Raw genomic sequence first — 22,641 nt, 5'->3', positions numbered from 1 at the left:
TTACACTGTGTGGGGGCATCATACATATTGCGTAAGGGGCTTAATGGGGGCATTACACTGTGGGTACATCATACATCCGGCATAAGGGGCATAATGGGGGCATTACACTGTGTGGGGGCATCATACATACTGCATAAGGGGCATAATGGGGGCATTACACTGTGTGGGCGCATCATACATACTGCATAAGGGGCATAATGGGGGCATTACACTGTGTGGGGGCATCATACATACTGCATAAGGGGCATAATGGGGGCATTACACTGTGGGTACATCATACATCCGGCATAAGGGGCATAATGGAGGCATTACACTGTGTGGGGGCATCATACATCTTGCATAAGGGGCATAATGGGGGCATTACACTGTGGGTACATCATACATCCTGCATAAGGAGCATAATGGGGGCATTACACTGTGTGGAGGCATCATACATCCTGCATAAGGGGCATAATGGGGGCATTACACTGTGTGGGGGCATCATACATCCTGCATAAGGGGCATAATTGGGGCATTACACTGTGGGGCATCATACATCCTGCATAAGGGGCATAATGGGGGCATTACACTGTGTGGGGGCATCATACATCCTGCATAAGGGGCATAATGGGGGCATTACACTGTGTGGGGGCATCATACATACTGCATAAGGGGCATAATGGGGGCATTACACTGTGTGGGTGCATCATACATCCTGCATAAGGGGCATAATGGGGGCATTACACTGTGTGGGGGGCATCATACATCCTCCATAAGGAGCATAATGGGGGCATTACACTGTGTGGGGGCATCATACATCCAGCATAAGGGGCATAATGGGGGCATTACACTGTGGGGGGCATCATACATTCTGCATAAGGGGCATAATGGGGGCATTACACTGTGTGGGGGCATCATACATCCGGCATAAGGGGCATAATGGGGGCATTACACTGTGGGGCATCATACATACTGCATAAGGGGCATAATGGGGGCATTACACTGTGGGGCATCATACATCCTGCATAAGGGGTATAATGGGGGCATTACACTGTGGGGCCAGTAAAGGGGCCCTGTACTATGAGAACAATCCGTTTCCTCCCTTTCTGTCTCCATAGTTGGGTCGTATGTATCTATTACAGGAAACAGAACAAAAACCTTATGATTCTTATAAAGGGGCAACACAAGACCCCAAAAGAGTCTCCGTGCTGAAGGGGTTAATGCCCCCTGCGCCCAGTAATGGGGGTCTCCACATACCTCCACCTGCAGAGCCGCCACCACATATATGGCTGCTCTGTGCGCACAGGACCTGTGATGAGGTCACAGGAGGGGAGGAGTCAGGGGTCACATGATCAGGGGCCTCAGTGGATGCAGGACTCTGCTGTGCTGGTTGTCATGGTGCTGGATGAAGTTGTCTCCTGGGGAATAGATAGATAATGTGTCTATCCATAACCAGGATTACACAGTAGTGAAGAAGACCTCTAGTGAGCGCTGTCAGGCCCCTGTGTCTGAGGGATGGGGAAGACCCCTGAGCCCAATCACAGGACCTCCACCTCACCCCCTGATACATGAGGACATCAATGACCAGAAGATCCTAGAACTCACCTACAAGATGATTGAGCTGCTGACTGGAGAGGTGATACTGCTGGGAATGCTGGGACGTTATACAGTAACACTATGAAGGGATCAGGGGGATGACGGTATCATTGTATGTGTCAGGTTCCTATAAGGCGTCAGGATGTCGCTGTCTATTTCTCCATTGAGGAGTGGGAGTATTTAGAAGGACACAAAGATCTGTACAAGGACATCATGATGGAGGTTCCCCAGCCCCTCACATCTCCAGGTAATAGACAGGACTAAATACACACGGCCTATAATTATCTGTATGTAAAGAATGAATTCAGTCCCTGTATGTGTTTCCTCCAGATCTATCCAGTAAGAGGACAACACCAGAGAGATGTCCCCGTCCTCTTCTTCCACAGGACTGTGAACAAGAAGATCCCAATGTTCCTCAGGATCATCAGGTAGATGGAGAGAAGGTGTCATGAGATCTCCCCTATGATGTATAGACGGCTGTGAAGGTCTTGTGTTTGGTCTTGTTTTATCCACCAGTATTATATGTTTTATACTTGTGTTATGAGAACGGTGGAGATGGCAGGATTAGAGCTGATCATAGATGTGACTTCTCCATCTGTCTGTGACTTTCATAATATTTGTTTCAGGGTGAAGATCTGACCCATATTAATACTACAGAGACATATGTGAGGGGTGATGAGTGGTGTAAAGAGGAGATTCCTACATATGACTACCCAGGTGAGTAGTAACCACTAAATGCAGAGAAGTCACAGATTCTTCTCATGGGAATATATAGTATATATGATATAATATATAGCATATATGATGCGCCACATAAAAAGTAATTTGTGTCCAATAAAATATTAGCTGGGTGACAGTTCTTTGTAAAACAACAACGATAAAGGATAAGACAAAATTACTTGGAGGGTGAGGGCTTTTTAGCTCCTTTACTTGAACTCAACAAAACCATCGGTCTGGAGGAGTTTTTATACCATATAGATGTTTTTTTAGACTTTGATGCTTTTTTAAAAACAAATAACGTAAATAATTAGGTAAATATGTAAGGTGCTTTCATGAATCTCCAGTAGATTGACAATTGAGATGAGAAGCAAATATTTAGCTCTTTTGGTCAGAACAGAACATGCATTATGGTTGTACGTTCATTTTCTCCCATCCGATTAAAACTTGTGAACATTTGTCTTTTTTCATTCGTATTAACTATGTAAATATGTCATATAATATTACTGTGTGATAACATGGAGGTATACAGCCAAACAACAGAAGATTCCTAGGAGGATGGAAGGTCAGTGCTATGGGTGTCGAGAACGCTGCTCACCTTCCTTCTGCAGATTTACTTCTGTTCATTCTGCTCAAAATATTCATCTGAAAGAGATTAAATGCTGGAAATATCTTCTGGCTTATCCAGCCTCAGAAAGCCTTTAATAATAATAATAATAATAATAATTTTTATTTATATAGCACGAACATATTCAGCAGCACGGTACAATTAAGCGGGGACATGTACAGACAATAAATTCAATACAATTTAAGAAAGTTTAAACAGTTACATTAGGAGTGAGGTCCCTGCTCGCAAGCTTACATTCTACAAGGAAATGGGGGGGACACAATAGGTGGAAAGTGCTTGTTATTTCAGGTCTGGCAATTATAATAAATAGGGATATTCATATAAAGCTGTATGATCCGGTCATCAGCCAGTATGTTTAAGTGCAATACTCAAGTATCGAGTGCAGTTATCTGGTGCATGGAGGGTGTGGAGACAGATGAATAGTACGGTGCAGATTCTGAATAATATTTAGAGGGAGGGAACAGGGGAAAGTTAGTTTACTGAGTAGTTGAGATGCTAGCTTGTTTAAAGAGATGGGTTTTGAAAGCACACTTGAAGACATGGGTGCTAGGTATTAGTCGGTTCGTCTGGGGTAGTACATTCCAGTGAATTAGCGCAGCATGGTAGAAGTCTTATAGACGGAGATGCGAGGTTCGGATTATGGGGGATGTTAGTCTTAGGTCATTTGTAAAACGGAGGGCACGTGTAGGGCGATAGACAGAGACGAGAGAGGAGATATAAGACAGTGCAGAACTGTGGAGAGCTTTGTGGGTGAGAGCGATGAGTTTACATTGGACCCTGTCGTCAATGGGTAACCAGTGTAATGACTGGCACAAGATGGAAGCATCGGTGAAACGACTGGACAGAAATACGACCCTGGCTGCCGCATTCAGGACGGATTGGAGAGGAGAAAGTTTGGTAGGAGGGAGACCGATCAGAAGAGAGTTGCAGTAGTCCAGACGAGAGTGAATAAGAGCGACAGTAAGAGTTTTAGCAGTTTCAAAGGTGAGAAAAGGTCAGATTCTGGAGATGATTTTAAGATGCAGGTGACAAGAGCGAGTGAGTGATCGGATATAGGGAGTAAAGGAAAGGTTATGACCCCAAGGCAGCGGACGTGCTGCTTGGGAGTTATCCTTGAACCCTCCAAGGTAATTTCGATGTTAGGTAGAGTTAGGTTAGTAGAGGGGAGAAACACAAGAAGTTCAGTTTTGGAGAGATTCAGTTTAAGATAGAGAGAGGACATGATGTTAGAGACAGCAGACAGACAATCCTTGATATTTTGTATTAGGGTAGGGGTGATGTCAGGGGAAGAAGTGTATAATTGGGTGTCGTCAGCATAGAGATGATAATGAAACCCAAATCTGCTGATAGTTTGTCCAATAGGGGCAGTGTATAGAGAGAAGAGGAGGGGGCCTCTTCTCTCTGTACATCTGTTTAAAGGGGACCTTTAAACAGATGTACAGTGGGGAGAATAAGTATTTGATACACTGCTAATTTTGCAAGTTTTCCCACCTACAAAGAATGGAGAGGTCTGTAATTTTTATCGTAGGTACACTTCATCTGTGGGAGACAGAATCTAAAAATAAAAACCAGAAAATCACATTAAAAATCATACAAACAATTAAATTGCATTTTATTGCATGAAACAAGTATTTGATCACCTACCAATAAGCAAGAATTCTGGCTCTCACAGACCTGTTACTTTTTCTTTAAGAAACTGCGCTCATTACCTGTATTAACTGCAGCTGTTTGAACTCATTACCTGTATAAAAGACACCTGTCCACACACTCAATCAATCACACTCCAACCTCGCCACCATGGCCAAGAATAAAGAGCTGTATAAGGACACCAGGGACAAAATTGTAGATCTGCACAAGGCTGGGATGGGCTAGAGGACAATAGGCAAGCAGCTTGGTGAGAAGGCAACAACTGTGGGTACAATTATTAGAAAATGGAATAAACACAAGATGACTTTCAATCTTCCTTGGTCTGGGCCTCCATACAAGATCTTGCCTCATGGGGTAAGAATGATTTTGTGAAAGGTCAGGAATCAGCTCAGAACTACAAGGGAGGACATGGTCAATGACCTGAAGAGAGCTGGGACCACAGTCTCAAACATTACCATTAATAACACACTACACCGTCATGGATTCAAATCCTGCAGGCCACGCAAGGTCCCCCTGCTCACCCCAGCACATGTTCAGGAAACATCATACTTTGGGGGTGCTTTTCTGCAAAGGGGACAGGACAACTGCATCGTATTGAAGGGAGGATGGATGGGGTCATGTATCCTGAGATTTTAGCCAACAACCTCCTTTCCTCAGTAAAAGCATTGAAGATGGGTCGTGGCTGGGTCTATCAGTATGACTTGATCTGAAACATACAGTCAGAGCAAAGAAGTGGCTCCGTAAGAAACATTTCAAGGTCCTGGAGTTGCTATGCCAGTCTCCAGACCTCAATCTCATGTTGCCCAGTGACAGCCCCAAAACCAGAACTATCTGGAGAAGATCTGTATGGAGGAGGGGGCCAAAATCCCTGCTGCAGTGTGTGCAAACTTGGCCAAGAACTACAGGAAACATCTGACCTCAGTAATTGCAAACAAAGGTTTCTGTACCAAATATTAAGTTCTGTTTTTCTATTGTATCAAATACTTATTTCATGCAATAAAATGCAAATGAATTATGTAAAAATCATACAATGTGATTTTCTGGATTTTTTTTTTAGATTCTGTCTCTCACAGGTGAAGTGTACCTGGGAAATACAAGGAGGCCTTGTATAGTAAGGTTGTAAATCCGTACTCTCAGTTTTGCACCGATTACCACTGACCAATTCTTATTATTCTCTCCATGTTGTGTATATTATAATATTTAAGCCATATGACAAGAGCTTGGGGCAGGGCCTTTATAACCCTTATCCCTTTTGCAGTATGAGGAGAAATTACTGGAAACCTCCGAGTATGGACCACTACTTTCAGGATCAGTCCACCAAGCTCATTTAGACTGAATATAATTAGTTTGCCTCCTCTCTTTGTGTTATCCAGCAAACAAATGCAGGACAATTGTGACCTCTTTGTGCACAGGAGGCGCTTAGCGCAGCTGTTCAGTTTATTCAATAGTTCCATTAGGAAAGAAAATCCTCAGCTCTCATCGAATGTTGCAAATTATCCATTATTTTTTTCGTTAAATGCCAGGAGTCGATTATAAGGGAAGGAAACCTATAAAAAGTCCCCTTTTTATCCACTCCTAACCTTTTCTACATTCCCTTTTACAATTTTCCACTGAGGATTTAACTAGAAAAGACTGACGATGGCCAGCACTGATATATGAGCCTACGAAAATGGTTTTGATTCATGAAAAATAAACTGCAAGAAAGTAGCATGAGGCGAAGTGTCATCTTCTGTTTTTGTTTTAAAGCCTACTGTTAGATTGTGATCAGCGTTGCATCACTGTTTTTGTTAAAAAGCTAATTTTTCTGTATGCCTTGTAGTTTGGATGACAAATTTTACATATTAAGGTTCTAAAATATCAGTAGCAGAGGCGTAGCTAGGGGTTTTGGTTCAGGGGGGGGCGAAACTTCTGAGTGGGCCCCTAACCAGGTAATCCTGATTATAACTATGGTGGCGCACCCTAATAGTGGATGTAGGACAACCTCAGCAGATGACCGCGCTGTTACTAAAAATAATCTCTATACAAAGATCAGCACTGATATTGCCACCATGTGGTTACATATATTGATAGATACCAGTCCTGCAGAACATATAAGAGATCACAGTACAGTTATATATGGTGACTTACAGCTGACGTTCTTTCTGATTAAATTGTTCACTTTTCTCGTCTTTTCCATCTGGTCCAGACTGACACGACGACTTCTCCATCCAGGACTCAGAGTCTCAGGTCTGCAGAGATCACAACAAAGATACATTTGACTCCTTACATTTCAGGCACCTTCCCCATCTATTCCCAGCCTGCACAAACCCCTCATCCTGCTGATACCCCAATACTGAACCGCTGCTGCTGTATGTGTCCCTATAACTGCACCTGCTGTGTGCTCTCTAGATGGTAAAACAAACCTCTAAAATATAGTAATGCCGTGTGCAAGTGCCCTAGAAAACATTGCCAACATTTTGCCCTTAGAATGTTATAGTGCCCTCTGTGTGCCCCTCTGACTGTTATAATAACCTGAGTTCCCCTATAACGATAAGTGCCCACTTAAGATGTAATAATGTCCTGAGTCTCCCCCCATATACAGCCCCCTCTACACAGTATGATGCTCTCTTATACACAGTATAATTCCCCCTTACTGTATAGTACCCCCCACAGTATACTGACATCTTAGTAGCCTCCAAACTGATGTCTCCAACACTGTATGATGGCCCCCACACTGTGCAAAGACCCAACATTATCTCCCACACTGTATGATGGCCCCCACACTGTGCAAAGACCCCACATGTATGACCCAAATGTAATCCCCACACTGTATATATAGCCTACTTATAGTATAATGCCCCTCCCATAGGCAGAGTCTGTAGTATAATGTTCCCCCTCATAGGCAGAGTCTGTAGTATAATGTCCCCCCCCCCCATAGGCAGAGTCTGTAGTATAATGTTCTCCCTCATAGGCAGAGTCTGTAGTATAATGTCCCCCCCCATAGGCAGAGTCTGTAGTATAATGTTTCCCCTCATAGGCAGAGTCTGTAGTATAATATTCCCCCTCATAGGCAGAGTCTGTAGTATAATGTCCCCCCCCATAGGCAGAGTCTGTAGTATAATGTTCCCCCTCATAGGCAGAGTCTGTAGTATAATGTCGCCCCCCTCTCATCCCCCGGCAAAAAATGACTAAGCAAATACTCACCTCTCCTCGTTCCTTCACTGCTTCGAGTGCCGCTCCTGGCCCGCACATCTTCAGTACAGCGGCCGGACGCCAAGTGATGAAGTCACTGATGTCAGACGCAGAGGGGACTGACGAGAGACTGAGCATCGCGAGAGTGAGCCATATACATGTTTGGAATGGGGAAAATGTTTTGACTGGAAATCAAAATTTATTCAACATAAGAGAAGTCACACAGGGGAGAAGACAATTTGTTGTGAAGATTGTGAGAAATGCTTTAGCGAAAGATCTTTTCTTTTTAGAGAAGCCACACAGGAGCAAAAACGTTTTCATTCTCACAATGTGGAAAATGCTTTAAACAGAAATGAGGTCTTGTAAAACATAAGAGAACTCACACAGGGGAGAAGCCATTTTCATGCAATAATGTCAGAAATATCTTACCAAGAAATCAAGTCTTAGGGTATGTGCCCACGTAGCGTTTTACAAGCGTATATGCTGCGGAATTTCTGCAGCATACACGCTTGGGAAACGCTTGGTAATCTGTCCCCCATGGTCCCCAATGACAAGTCGCAATGTCAATGCCCATGCTGCGGATTTTTCCGCAGCGTTTATGCTGCGCTCAAAAATCCGCAGCATGTCCATTAATTTTGCAGACACGCAGCGTAATCACCGCCATTGACTTGCATTGAAACGCATAATATCCGTGTCAGTACATTTGTACACATGGATATTATGCGTTTCTATGTGTGGATGGTACCCAAGTCTGGAGGAGAGGAGACTCTCCTCCAGACCTGGGTACAATAGAAACTGTAAAAATAAGAATTTAAAATAAAAAATAAAGTTTATACTCACCTTCCGGTGTCTTCCCGGTGTTTTGTCTGTTCCGTCCAGTGTCTTGCACTGCTCGCGCTGTTGTGAAGGACCTGCCATGACGTCACTGAGTCATGTGACCCATCACATGGCTCAATGACGTCACCGCAGGTCCTTCACACCACCGCGAGCATTGCAAGAGACCGAACGCAGCAGAGATAACACCGGGAAGACACCGGAAGGTGAATATAATCTTTTTTTATTTTTTACCATTCTATTCTTTTTTTAACTAGTACTTGGTCACACTATATAAATCCATGCCGGTTGCATGGATTTATATAGTGTGAACAAGTTGTCAAGCACTTTTCCAAGTGATGCTAAAATCGCTTGGAAAAGTGCTTGATAACCCGCATGCAGAAATGCATGCAAAGACGCTTGACAAACGCTTCTACCTGGCAGGAAAAATGCATGTAAAATCCGCATGCGTTTTTCCTGCCAGGGAGAAGCGTAAAAAATATGCAGCATTTCTGCATCGTGGGCACATAGCCTTAACAACTATTAAAAAACTCAAATATATCAGAGAAAACTTTCACCTACCCTATTCGGAAAGTGCTTTAATCAAAGCCAGCGCTAATTCTGCATCAGAAATCTTTTACCGGAAAAACATTTCCAATTCCTGAATGTTTTACACACAAATCACATCTGCATTAAAAATAAATGGATTCATTCAGTGACAGCATTTTTTCAAGCTGTTTTATGTATTAAAATGATAATAGACATTTAATTTATAGTCAAAATAAATCATTGATGAGATAGGAAAAGATATAACATTGGTCAAGAACTTAAAGGGTTGTCTCCTTTCAGAAAATCCACGTCCCATGCTGCCGTTTGTTATAAAATAACCATCCACTCTTCACTCACCTTCTCTGGGTCCAACACTGAGTTTCTGGCTCTGCTCCCGGTGACCAGTATTGGATGCGGTGTTGACTTCATGGCAAAAGTGTGGCACCCAATCAGTGACCTCAGCGACTCTGCCTGTGGAAACTGAACCGCCCCATTCAGAGTTTCTGAGTTCTCTGATTGGCCGCCGCGCTGTTGACGTTGAGTCAGCGCCGCAGCCAATACCAGACGCCAGGAGCAAGGGTAAAAACTTAGCGCTGGATCCTGGGACGGTGAGTAACGAGTGGTTGTTTATTTTATAACAAACTTCAGTTGTAGATGAAGATTTTCTAAAAGGGGATAACCCCTATAAAAATGAATATAAAAAAGTATTTGCCTTTTTGTAGTTTCTTTCAGTTTTACTTTTTTTGGCACATGTAAATGTTTGTGATCATCCAACTATTTTTACCATAAAATAAAGTTTAAACAAGTAACTACAAAATGCAGCTTCTAACTGATCATTCCATTTACTGAAGTTCAAAGATTTATACAAACCCTATAAATCCACCTTGTAAGAAAGAATAATTGCTTTCCTAAACAAATAATTGATCGTGCCATCCTCTACAGTAACAACTGCAAATCATTAACTTGCAATAGTTTATAAGGCCGAAAAAAGACAAGCGTCCATCGAGTTCAGCCTATTTCTTGTGCACTGCAGCTATTCCGCAGCGTTGATCCAGGGGAAGGCAAAAAAAACCCATGCGGTATAGGCCAATTTACATCATTGAGGAAAAATTCACTTCCCGACTCCAATCTGGCAGTCAGATTAAATCCCTGGATTAATTAACTATCACTAAGCATAAGATGTAATTTTATTGTTCTCAAGAAAGGCGTCCAGGCCTCTCTTGAACTCATTAAGTGAGTTGGACATCACCTCTTCCTCTCCCAGAGAGTTCCAGAGTCTCACGGCTCTGACCGTAAAGAATCCCCTTCTATGCTGGTGCAGGAACCTCCTTTCCTCCAGACGCATAGTGTGCCCCCTCGTCTTTGTCACCATCCTTGGTATAAACAGGTCATGGGAGAGATCTCTGTACTGCCCCCTGATGTATTTATACATGTTTATGAGGTCTCCCCTAAGCCTTCTCTTTTCCAACGTAAATAGGCCTAATTTTGACAACCTCTCTGGGTATTCTAGTCCCTCCATTCCCTTTATTACCTTAGTCGCCCTCCTTTGTACCCTCTCTAGCTCCAATATGTCTTTCCTGAGCACCGGAGCCCAGAACTGTGCACAATATTCTAAGTACGGCCTTACCAGCGCTTTATACAGAGGAAGAACAATGTTCTCATCATATGCCCCTATTCCTCTTCTGATGCATGCCATGCGATAACCTGTGATGAATTTTTTTACATCAATGTGGAGGAATTTTGGGCACTTGGAGAATTGTTTTTATTCGGCTACATTGGAAGGTTCTCAAGCATAAACTGCTCGTTGAAAGTCTTACCACCGCATCTCAATGAAGTTCAAGTTAGGACTTTGACTAAGTTTTTGTTAGTTTTGTTTCTTTTTAGTCATTCAGAGAGAAACCAATTTCTGTGAATTTGTGATAGGGTTCAGAATACATGTTTCCGTCAATTCTGGTAACTCGGCCACTTCCTGTAGAAGCAGCTCCACACCATCACAGTACCTCATTTTCTCCAGGTGTTCTCTGTTCTGGAGATTGCCCAGCTGCTTAACTGAGCTGTCTGCCATTGATCCCTGCCAGATGTAGTTTGTGCTTCCTGGTGAGTGTTTGCCTGGTTCTGTTCTGCTGAGTTCTGATCTTCCGCTGCCTGACCCTTTGTTCTGACTATCCCTTTGTCTTGTCCTTTTGCCTTGATCCGCTCTCTCCTGGTATTTTGACCCCGGACCATGACCTGACTTATGTCTTTGTCTATTCCCTATGGTTTTCTATGTGCGCTCGTGGTATTGACCCCACAACGTCTGACTTCTCTGCCTCACGGTCTGTCCGCAAGTAGTGACTAGCGTCACAAAACCTTTATGTTCTTTTTGGTCAGCCACGGTTTGCAACTCTCCCATGCAATTTCTGCCCATCATCTTTCTTATTGTGAAATTAAGGACATTTTACATTAACTGAGGAGAGAAACGAGGCCTTTAGTTCTTTAGACGTTCATCTTGGTTCTTTTGTGATATTCTGGATAAGTTCTAGGTGAAATTTTGGTAGGTTGGATCCTCCGAGGAAAATTCAACATGGTTCCAATTTTTTTTTCCATCTCACTCTCACTTTAATTCACTAGAATCCCCAGGGGCGGGCTGGGCCGGGTGGCAGAGGGCCAATTACCCCCCCAAGGCCGGTCCTCCAGCAGCGGTTTTGGGCCGCCCGGCTGTCAGCCATCGCCTCAGCCGGACGACCCAAACTGTGTTGCCTGACTGCAATACTGCTGCTGCCACTCTCCTCTGCACGCACCCTCCCATCAGGGTGCGCGGCCTGATGGGAGGGGGCGCCGCCTGATGGGAGGACGCGCCGCCTGACAGGAGCCGCGGCGCTAGTGAAAGGGGGATGACTCGTGGGCCCACAGGTAAGTAGGGATCAGCGCTGGAATGGCAGAGGTGAGTATCTATTTTTTTAATCTGGGACCAATATACAATACACTATGCAGAGCCATACACACTGTGTTCCAAATTCTTATGCAAATAATATTTTCTCAGATTTTCCCAAATTACCTATATGAATTGCAGTCATTGTAATTTTCCAGTCAAATAACTATTAGAGTACAATTGAAAGGTTTTTGTACAAACTGCCTATGATAACAGTATATTTTTAAAAAAATAAAAAACTCAAACTGCACTCAAAATGCATGTTCCAAATTATTATGCACAGCAGAGTTTTCAACCTTTTCATTTTAATAAAGAACAAAAAAATGGTCATTTTTGAAATTATAAGCATTAGCAGGTTATTACAAACTGAAATCAAACAGTTTTCAACTCAAAACTTTATTCTAGGTGATGTTACATTTGCACATAGGACCCCTTGTTTGAAAGGAGCTTCTGAACTCTCTCGCCCATTGAATTTGTCAGGTTTTGGATGGTTTCTGCTTTAATTGTTTTGCATGAGGACAGAATAACCTCCCAGAGCTGTTGCTTAGATGTGAACTGCCTCCCGCCATCATAGACACTCCTTTTGATGATGCTCCAGAGGTTCTCAATGGGGTTGAGGTCAGGGGAGCATGGGTGCCACACCATAAGTTTGTCCCCTTTTATGCCCATAGCAGCCAGAGATGCAGATGTGTTATGTGCAGCATGAGACGGGACATTATCATGCATGAAATGATCTCGATGGTCCTGATGGATGGAGTGGAGGATGGCTGGTTGATGGACACCCCATGCAGACACGGCTACGGCGCTAACAAGGAGGAGGTGGAGTAATGTTTTGGGCTGGATTCATGGGGAGAGAGATTGTCGGCCCTTTTAGGATCCTTGAAGGGGTAAAGATGAACTCCATAATGTATGTTGAGTTTCTCAAACAGCACTTCCTTCCATGGTTCAAGAAGAAGAACCGTGTATTCCGCAGCAAGATCATTTTCATGCATGATAATGCACCGTCTCATGCTGCACATAACACATCTGCATCTCTGGCTGCTATGGGCATAAAAGGGGACAAACTTATGGTGTGGCACCCATGCTCCCCTGACCTTAATCCCATTGAGAACCTCTGGAGCATCATCAAAAGGAGTGTCTATGATGGCGGGAGGCAGTTCACATCTAAGCAACAGCTCTGGGGGGGTATTCTGTCCTCTTGCAAAACAATTAAAGCAGAAACCATCCAAAACCTGACAAATTCAATGGACGAGAGAGTTCAGAAGCTCCTTTCGAACAAGGGGTCCTATGTGCAAATGTAACATAACCTAGAATAAAGCTTTGAGTTGAAAACTGTTTGATTTCTGTTTGTAATAACCTGCTAATGCTTATAATTTCAAAAATGACCATTTTTTTGTTCTTTATTAAAATGAAAAGGTTGAAAACTCTGCTGTGCATAATAATTTGGAACATGCATTTTGAGTGCAGTTTGAGTGTTTTATTTTTTAAAAAATATACTGTTATCATAGGCAGTTTGTACAAAAACCTTTCAATTGTACTCTAATAGTTATTTGACTGGAAAATTACAATGACTGCAATTCATATAGGTAATTTGGGAAAATCTGAGAAAATATTATTTGCATAATAATTTGGAACACAGTGTATACAATACCGAGCACTTTGCAGGGGCATACAGTACAGACAAAAAGTTTGGACACACCTTCTCATTTAAAGATTTTTCTGTATTTTCATGACTATGAAAATTGTACATTCACACTGAAGGCATCAAAACTATGAATTAACACATGTGGAATTATACACTTAACAAAAAAAGTGTGAAACAAATGAAAATATGTATTATATTCTAGGTTCTTCAAAGTAGCCACCTTTTGCTTTGATGACTGCTTTGCACACTCTTGGCATTCTCTTGTTGACCTTCAAGAGGTAGTCATCGGAAATGGTCTTCCAACAATCTTGAAGTAGTTCCCAGAGATACTTAGAACTTGTTGGCCCTTTTGCCTTCACTCTGCGGTCCAGCTCACCCCAAACCATCTCAATTGGGTTCAGGTCTGGTGACTGTGGAGGCCAGGTCATCTGGCGTAGCACCCCATCACTCTCCTTCTTGGTCAAATAGCCCTTACACAGCCTGGAGGTGTGTTTGGGGTCATTGTCCTGTTGAAAAATAAATGAGGGTCAAACTAAACGCAAACCGGATGGAATAGCAAGCCGATGCAAGATGCTGTGGTAGCCATGCTGGTTCAGTATGCCTTCAGTTTTGAATAAATCCCCAACAGTGTCACCAGCAAAGCACCCTCACACCATCACACCTCCCCCTCCATGCTTCACGGTGGGAACCAGGCATGTAGAGTCCATCCGTTCACCTTTTCTGCGTCGCACAAAGACACGGTGATTGGAACCAAAGATCTCAAATTTGGACTCATCACACCAAATCACAGATTTCCACTGGTCTAATGTCCATTCCTTGTGTTCTTTAGCCCAAACAAGTCTCTTCTGCTTGTTGCCTGTCCTTAGCAGCATTTTCCTAGCAGCTATTTTACCATGAAGGCCTGCTGCACAAAGTCTCCTCTTAACAGTTGTTGTACAGATGTGTCTGCTGCTAGAACTCTGTGTGGCATTGACCTGGTCTCTAATCTGAGCTGCTGTTAACCTGCGATTTCTGAGGCTGGTGACTCGGATAAACTTATCCTCAGAAGCACAGGTGACTCTTGGTCTTCCTTTCCTGGGGCGGTCCTCATGTGATCCAGTTTCTTTGTAGCGCTTGATGGTTTTTGCAACTGCACTTGGGGACACTTTCAAAGTTTTCCCAATTTTTCGGACTGACTGACCTTCATTTCTTAAAGTAATGATGGCCACTCGTTTTTCTTTACTTAGTGCTTTTTTCTTGCCATAATACAAATTCTAACAGTCTATTCAGTAGGACTATCAGCTGTGTATCCACCTGACTTCTGCACAACACAACTGATGGTCCCAACCCCATTTATAAGGCAAGAAATCCCACTTATTAAACCTGACAGGGCACACCTGTGAAGTGAAAACCATTTCCGGCGACTACCTCTTGAATCTCATCAAGAGAATGCCAAGAGTGTGCAAAGCAGTCATCAAAGAAAAAGGTGGCTACTTTGAAGAACCTAGAATATAAGACATATTTTCAGTTGTTTCACACTTTTTTGTTAAATATATAATTCCACATGTGTTAATTCATAGTTTTGATGCCTTCAGTGTGAATGTACAATTTTCATAGTCATTAAAATACAGAAAAATCTTTAAATGAGAAGGTGTGTTCAAACTTTTGGTCTGTACTGTATATACAGTATGGAGCACTATGCAGGGCCATATATACAATACGGAGCACTACGCCGGGCCATATATACAGTACAGAGCAATATGCGGGACCCTGTATACAGTATGAAGCACTATGCGGGGTCATACATACAATACGGAGTACTATGCAGGGCCATATATATAGTACGGAGAACTATGCAGGGCCATATATACAGTACAGAGCACTATGCGGGGCCATGTATATAGAACGGAGCACTATGCGGGGCCATGTATACACTATGGAGCACTATGCAGGGCCATATATAAAATACGCAGTACTATGCAGGGCCATATATACAGTACGGAGCACTATGCAGGGCCATATATACAGTACGGAGCACTATGCGGGGCCATGTATACAGTTTGGAGCACTATGCGGGGCCATGTATACAGTACGGAGCACAATGCAAGGCCATATATACAATACAGAGCACTATGCAGGGCCATATATACAATACAGAGCACTATGCGGGGCCATGTATACAGTACGGAGCACTATGCAGGGCTATATTTACAATACGGAGCACTATGCAGAGCCATATATACAATAAAGAGCACTATGCATGGCCATATATACAGTACGGAGCACTATGCGGGGCCCTATATACAGTATGAAGCACTATGCAGAGCCATATATAAAATACAGAGCACTATGCAGGGCCATATATACAATACGGAGCACTATGCAGGGCCATATATACAGTACGGAGCACTATGCGGGGCCCTATATACAGTAAGAAGCACTATGCAGGGCCATATATACAATACAGAGCACTATGCAGGGCCATATATACAGTACGGAGCACTATGCAAGGCCCTATATACAGTATGAAGCACTATGCAGAGCCATATATACAATACGGAGCACTATACAGGGCCCTATTTACAGTATGAAGCACTATGCAGAGCCATATATACAATACGGAGCACTATGCAGGGCCATATATATAGTACGGAGCACTATGCAGGGCCCTATATACAATATGAAGCACTATGTAGAGCCATATATACAATACGGAGCACTATGCAGGGCCATATATACAGTACGGAGCACTATGCAGGGCCATATATACAGTACGGAGCACTATGCAGGGCCATATATACAGTACGGAGCACTATGCGGGGCCATATATACAGTACGGAGCACTATGCAGGGCCATATATACAGTACAGAGCACTATGCGGGGCTATGTATATAGTACAGAGCACTATGCGGGGCCATGTATACACAGTATGAAGCACTATGCAGGGCCATATATACAATACGGAGCACTATGCGGGGCCCTATATACAGTATGAAGCACTATGCAGGGCCATATATACAATACGGAGCACTATGCAGGGCCATATATACAGTACGGTGCACCATGTAGGGCCATATATACAGTACGGAGCACCATGTAGGGCCATATATACAGTACGGAGCACTATGTACGGAGTAAATTTACTCAACCTCAGAGCCAACACCCCGGCCAATATTTTGATGTCTGTGGGTAGTAAAAATATTGGCCTATAAGAATCAGGTACAAGTGGATCCTTTCTCTGCTTCAATAATGCTACAATAATGGCTTTATGCAATGAGCTTGGTAAGCTATTGGCATCAGCAGCTTGATGGAAAGTGTGTAATACAAGGAAATTCACTCGAATGAGGCCCTGAATATTCTGTAACAACTCTTACTATGACAAAGCAATCTGATCTAAACAGATGCAATATGAATCTCAGTATATGGAGCTTCGAACAAGCCAGGATGCATTGAGGTAGAAGCTGTTGTAGCATTTAACCTCCGTTTGCGACTTCCATCCATTGGCAAGGGACACGGCAGAAATTGAGTCTTTTTTCGGCAACAGTGTAATTGGCAATCCCCGTTTCTGGATCTAACACCACCAGACTTCTTCCTTTTGGGGTATGCTCAAAGGAAGTTTATCAGAACTAGCCTTGCACTTCGGAAGATTTGAAGGAAAATATCCAACGTGAAATTACTGCTATACCCCCGATATGCTTGCCGATGCCTTCAGGAACATGGAACGCAACTTTGAAATGTGTCTGGCAGAAAACAGGTATCACGTCCAGCATGGCAAGTGATGCAATCGATTATACATACGTCATGGTATGGAGCATACTTTTTTTGATTCAGATTATTTCATCTTAATGGGAATTACAACACAATACACTGTTCTACATATTTTCAAAAGTTGGCAGGTTCATTTATGAAATGAGCCATTTGTTAATGATTTTGACCTCCTGAATTCAATTCTCACAATGAGAATTTTAGTTGTCTCTTGTTTCTATGATATCAAAGAGTTTTCCTTTTATGGCTACATACTGTATAATGAATGCTTAAAAGTTTCAGTATTTTGAAACATTATTATTTTTGCAAATATAAAAATGCAGAATATTTTGCTATGCCAATCTTAGAAACTTAGCAACAATTCAAATAACTAAAACCAGTCTAAACACTATTGCGAATTATTGACAGTTACAGAAATTGCACTACAACATTTGCTCCTCACTTAGTGACCACTCTTTCTTGCTTGTCTCTTGTACTCCTACATTGTATAATCTCTTACAATTGTATAATAATGTTCAAGCATTGATGGCTTCCATTTTGCTTGATATCTTTTCTCCATAGCCGCAGTATTTTGGTGAAATCTCACCGTGCTCTTCATTCACTGCTCCACAGTTTGGTGGAAAGAAGTATAGATGCGAATGTAAGAAATTAATCTTTAAGGGCATGTTACAGCCAAGATCATTATATTTTTTTGAGGAGAATTTCTACCAATTTTTCATAGTTATCTGCTCTTGAGTTTCTCAAAAAATTAGTTACCACTAATGTGAATACTACTCATGCAGCCTTTTCCTTGCCCTGCAATGGACAAACTGCTTATCTTGAAGAAGCTTACAAATCTGAGGTCCAATAAAGAGTCCTTCTTTTATCTTTGCTTCACTCAACCTTAGAAATGTATCAATGAGATACTTTTATGCTTTTGCATTTTTATCCATTGCCTTTACAAAGTTCTTCATTAGGCCCATGTAATATGCAATGGTGGCAACAAAATCTTAACTAGGCTAAGAAGTGCTGGATGGAGGACACTTTTACTCCCTGGCTGAAGTGAATGTTGGAAAGGCAAGTCTTTTATTGTAGTGATATTCTCTTGTACGACTATTCCACTCAGAAAGAAGCAGTACTTTGTGTATCCAACCTGGAGACCAAGTTAGAGGGCAACCACCTTTAAGTCACCACAGATGGGCTGCAAAGGTTGGTCATAGTTCAGGCACCTCAACAGCTGTTTCATGTTGTTATAGGTTTCTTTCATGTGGACTGCATAACCTAATGGAATCGAAGGTAGCGGATGTTTTGGACGATCGATGAAGAGCCTCCACTCCTCTGAATTATGACTTATTGTAGCGCTGGCGTCCCTGCCCTCTGCTAGGCAGGGACGCTGCTCCCCTCACCGCTCTGCTCCGTGCCCGGCGTCCTCTCCCCGCTCTGCTGTCAGCGCGCGCTCCTTCCCGGCATCCTCCTCCCGCTCTGCTCTCAGCGCGCGCTCCTTCCCGGCCCCTGTGCTTAGGGCGCGCGCGCGCGCGCTCCCCTCCTCTTAAAGGGGCCGCGCGCGCCGTCCTAAGGAGTCCCCGGCCAATGGCCGGAGGACTTCATCATATATAAGGCACCTCCTCCAAAATGGAGGTGCCCGAGCAATGTTGTTTGCACCTGTGTCTCACCTGTGCTTCAGCCCTCAGGTCCCGTTGCCAGTTACCTGCCAGTTTCCTGCCAGTTTCCTGCTAGTTACCTGCCAGTTACCTGCCTGATTCCTGCCTGAATACTTGTTACCTGTCTGCTTGCCTGAGGTCCGACGGTCTGCCTTACTACTCCGGTCAGTCTGTCTATGGACCAGCTTGCCCGCTCACCTGGGAGCGCTTCTCCGTTATCTGCCTGCTTGCCAGCCCGGAGGCTCCGTTGTCACGTGCTGTGACCACCAGCTATCTCAGAGACTCTTGCCCGCTCACCTGGGAGCGCATCTCCGTTACCTGCCTGCTTGCCAGCCCGGAGGTCCTGTTGTCACGTGCGGTGACCACCAGCTATTCCAGAGACTCTTGCCCGCTCACCTGGGAGCGCTTCTCCGTTACCTACCTGCCTGCCAGCCCGGAGGTTCCGCCGTCACGTGCCGTGACCACCTGCTATTCCAGAGACTCTCGCTTGCTCACCTGGGAGCACACATCTACCATCTGCCTGCTAGCCTACCCGGAGGCTCTGCCATCACAGGTCGTACCTACCCCTTACCCAGAGACTGCCCTGATCACTTGCCGTAACTCCCTGTCCGTTCACCCAGAGACTGCCACCCGCTCCCTTACAAGGGCCGCCCCCTTGTATAGTAGCTCAGAGGTTCCGCCTCCCGGACCCGTTACAGTTTGCTCGGGCCATGGAACCCGGTGGCACCCAAGCTCCCTCGCTCTCGGACCTCTGTCTTGAACTGTCCCGTCAGAGGTCCCAACAGGAGGCCATCCTGGGTCACCTGCGGAATGTTAATACTCGCCTGAACACTCTGTCTGATCCACCAACAACCTCCGCCAGTGCCATATCTTGCAATCCGGCAGCTCCGCTGCCCACTAATACTATGGTATCCTACCCCGGACCCCGGCTTTCTGCACCTCCTCGCTTCGGAGGCGACCCCGTCCAGGCTCGGGGCTTCATAAATCAGTGCACCCTGCACTTTGAACTTTTGTCCCATCAGTTTAATTCCGACCGGGCCAAAATTGCCTTTATCATGTCCCATCTCACCGGGGAGGCCCTGGCCTGGCTAAATCCTCTATGGGAAAGAGGAGACCCCCTGGTGTCCAACTTGCCTGCTTTTCTCTCGGCTTTCCGGAAAGTCTTCGACGAACCCGGACGGAAGACCTCATCCGCATCCTCTCTGCTACGCCTCCGTCAGGAGGGTCTCACCGTGGGCCAATATGCCATACGGTTCCGCACCCTTGCCTCGGAGCTGGCCTGGGATAACGACGCTCTGGTATCCGTCTTCTGGGAGGGTCTGTCCGGTCGTATTAAAGATGAACTTGCTGGTCGGGACATTCCTACCTCTCTCGATGATCTTATAACCCTTGCCACCCGGATTGACCTACGGTTCCAGGAGCGTGCCAAAGAGGTCACCCGTGAGAGAAGGATTCCACGTTTAGCTCCTACTTTCCAGAAACCCGTCATTCCCTCCATCTCTCCCCAGGTACACTCTCCTGAGCCTATGCAGGTCGACCAGACCAAGATGGTCAAAACCCGTCAGGACTCACGCCGTGCCGAGGGGAGCTGCTTCTACTGTGGCAGTAAGGAGCACCGGATCCGTGCCTGCCCGGAGAGGTCGGGAAACGCCTGTGTCTAGGTTCGCTCAGAGAGGTCCACCTAGACAAGAATAAATCCTCTCCATCCCTGCTGTTGTCAGTTTCGATCATCTACGGGGAGAACCGTTATTTCGAACTAGCCCAACTTGACTCTGGAGCAGCCGGGAACCTTATTTCACAGTCCCTGGTTGAGAAATACCGCATCCCCACCAAACCTCTGGCTGTACCCTTGTCTGTCGCTGCCGTGGATGGGGGCCTCTTACCTCGCCCCATTCAACTCATCACCGAATCCATTACCCTGCAGGTGGGAATGCTGCATTCTGAAAGTATCTCCTTTCATGTTCTGCCTGGACTCTCTCACGCCCTCTTGCTAGGTCTGCCCTGGCTCCAGAGACATGCACCCGTGCTAGACTGGCAAACCGGAGAGGTCCTTCGCTGGGGACAAGACTGTCATAAAACCTGCCTGGTTCCCGTCCATCCCGTCCGTCCCTCTCCTACCCCAGCTAATCTACCTGGACTTCCGATTCCTTATTGGTCTTATGCAGATGTCTTTAATAAAAAGGAGGCAGAGACATTACCACCACATAGACCATACGACTGTCCCATCGATCTGCTACCCGGTACTACTCCTCCCCGTGGGCGTATCTATCCTTTATCCGCTGCTGAGACCCGGTCAATGTCCGAATATATTGAGGAGAATCTGGCCAGAGGATTCATCCGGAAATCTACCTCCCCGGCGGGAGCAGGCTTCTTTTTCGTCAAAAAGAAGGACGGCTCTCTCCGTCCCTGTATAGACTATAGAGGCCTAAACCTGATCACGGTGAAGAATAAGTACCCCCTTCCGCTCATTCCAGAATTATTTGATCGCCTGAGGGGGGCTAGGATCTTCACCAAACTGGACCTTCGTGGGGCGTACAACCTGGTTCGTATTCGTCAGGGGGATGAATGGAAGACGGCATTCAACACCCGGGACGGCCACTATGAATACCTGGTAATGCCCTTTGGTCTCTGTAACGCTCCTGCCGTCTTTCAAGAGTTGGTCAATGACATCTTCCGGGACCTTCTCTACTCCTGCGTAGTGGTGTACCTGGACGACATCTTGGTCTTCTCTCCGGATCTCCAGACTCACCGGAGGGACGTTCGTCAGGTCCTGCTCAGGCTAAGGCAGAACCATCTCTACGCTAAATTTGAGAAGTGCCTCTTTGAGCAGACCTCGCTTCCGTTTCTGGGCTACATTATCTCTCAGACCGGCCTACAAATGGATCCTGAGAAACTGCCATCGAGAAATGGCCCCGACCGGAGGGGTTGAAGGCCATTCAGCGATTCCTGGGCTTCGCCAACTACTACCGCCTCTTCATACCACACTTCTCTTCCCGGACGGCCCCAATTTCTGCGCTCACCCGTAAAGGTACTAATCCCAAAGAGTGGCCACCCGAAGCAGAGGAGGCCTTTCTTTCCCTTAAACAGGCCTTCTCTTCCGCCCCGGTGCTGCATCGCCCAGATGGCAACAAACAGTTCTTCCTGGAAGTTGACGCCTCCTCCTCTGGAGCCGGAGCGGTACTTACTCAAAAATCATCTTCCGGGAGGATGGTAACTTGTGGCTTCTTCTCTAAACTCTTCTCCTCCTCTGAGCGCAACTATTCCATAGGAGACCGAGAGTTATTGGCCATCAAACTGGCATTGGAGGAGTGGCGTTACCTGCTCGAGGGGGCTCTTCACCCGGTAATAATTTACACTGACCACAAGAACTTGGCTTACCTCCAGCATGCCCAGAGACTTAACCCGCGCCAAGCCCGGTGGTCCTTGTTTTTTGCTCGTTTTGATTTTGTCCTTCATTTTCGCCCGGCTGACAAAAACGTCAAGGCGGACGCCTTGTCTCGGTCCTTTCTGGTGTCTGATCTCGAGGAGGATCCGAAACATATCATCGATCCCGCCAGAGTAATGCAGGTGGCTCCCGTGAGTCTAAATCGTCTTCCTCCT

The 22,641-nt window shown here is 45.0% G+C and overlaps 1 protein-coding gene and 1 long non-coding RNA gene across 2 annotated transcripts in view; one reads left to right on the top strand and one right to left on the bottom strand.

The window, feature by feature from the left end:
* LOC141270506 (uncharacterized) overlaps window positions 1–1,297 on the bottom strand; it is a 103,138-nt gene extending 101,841 nt beyond the window's left edge. The window contains exon 1 of the mRNA XM_073680516.1: window positions 1,237–1,297. The gene's annotated coding sequence lies outside the window, so the exon portion shown is untranslated. The remainder of the gene's footprint in view (window positions 1–1,236) is intronic.
* Window positions 1–22,641, top strand: part of LOC141270600 (uncharacterized) — a 472,756-nt gene that overhangs the window by 406,888 nt on the left and 43,227 nt on the right. The window lies entirely within an intron of this gene.

The sequence above is a fragment of the Phyllobates terribilis genome, unplaced genomic scaffold (assembly GCF_046119375.1).
Source record: "Phyllobates terribilis strain yellow unplaced genomic scaffold, ASM4611937v1 Scaffold_5__5_contigs__length_657084704, whole genome shotgun sequence".
NCBI classification, from domain to species: Eukaryota; Metazoa; Chordata; class Amphibia; order Anura; family Dendrobatidae; genus Phyllobates; species Phyllobates terribilis.
This window is presented reverse-complemented; position numbering and strand designations above follow the sequence as displayed.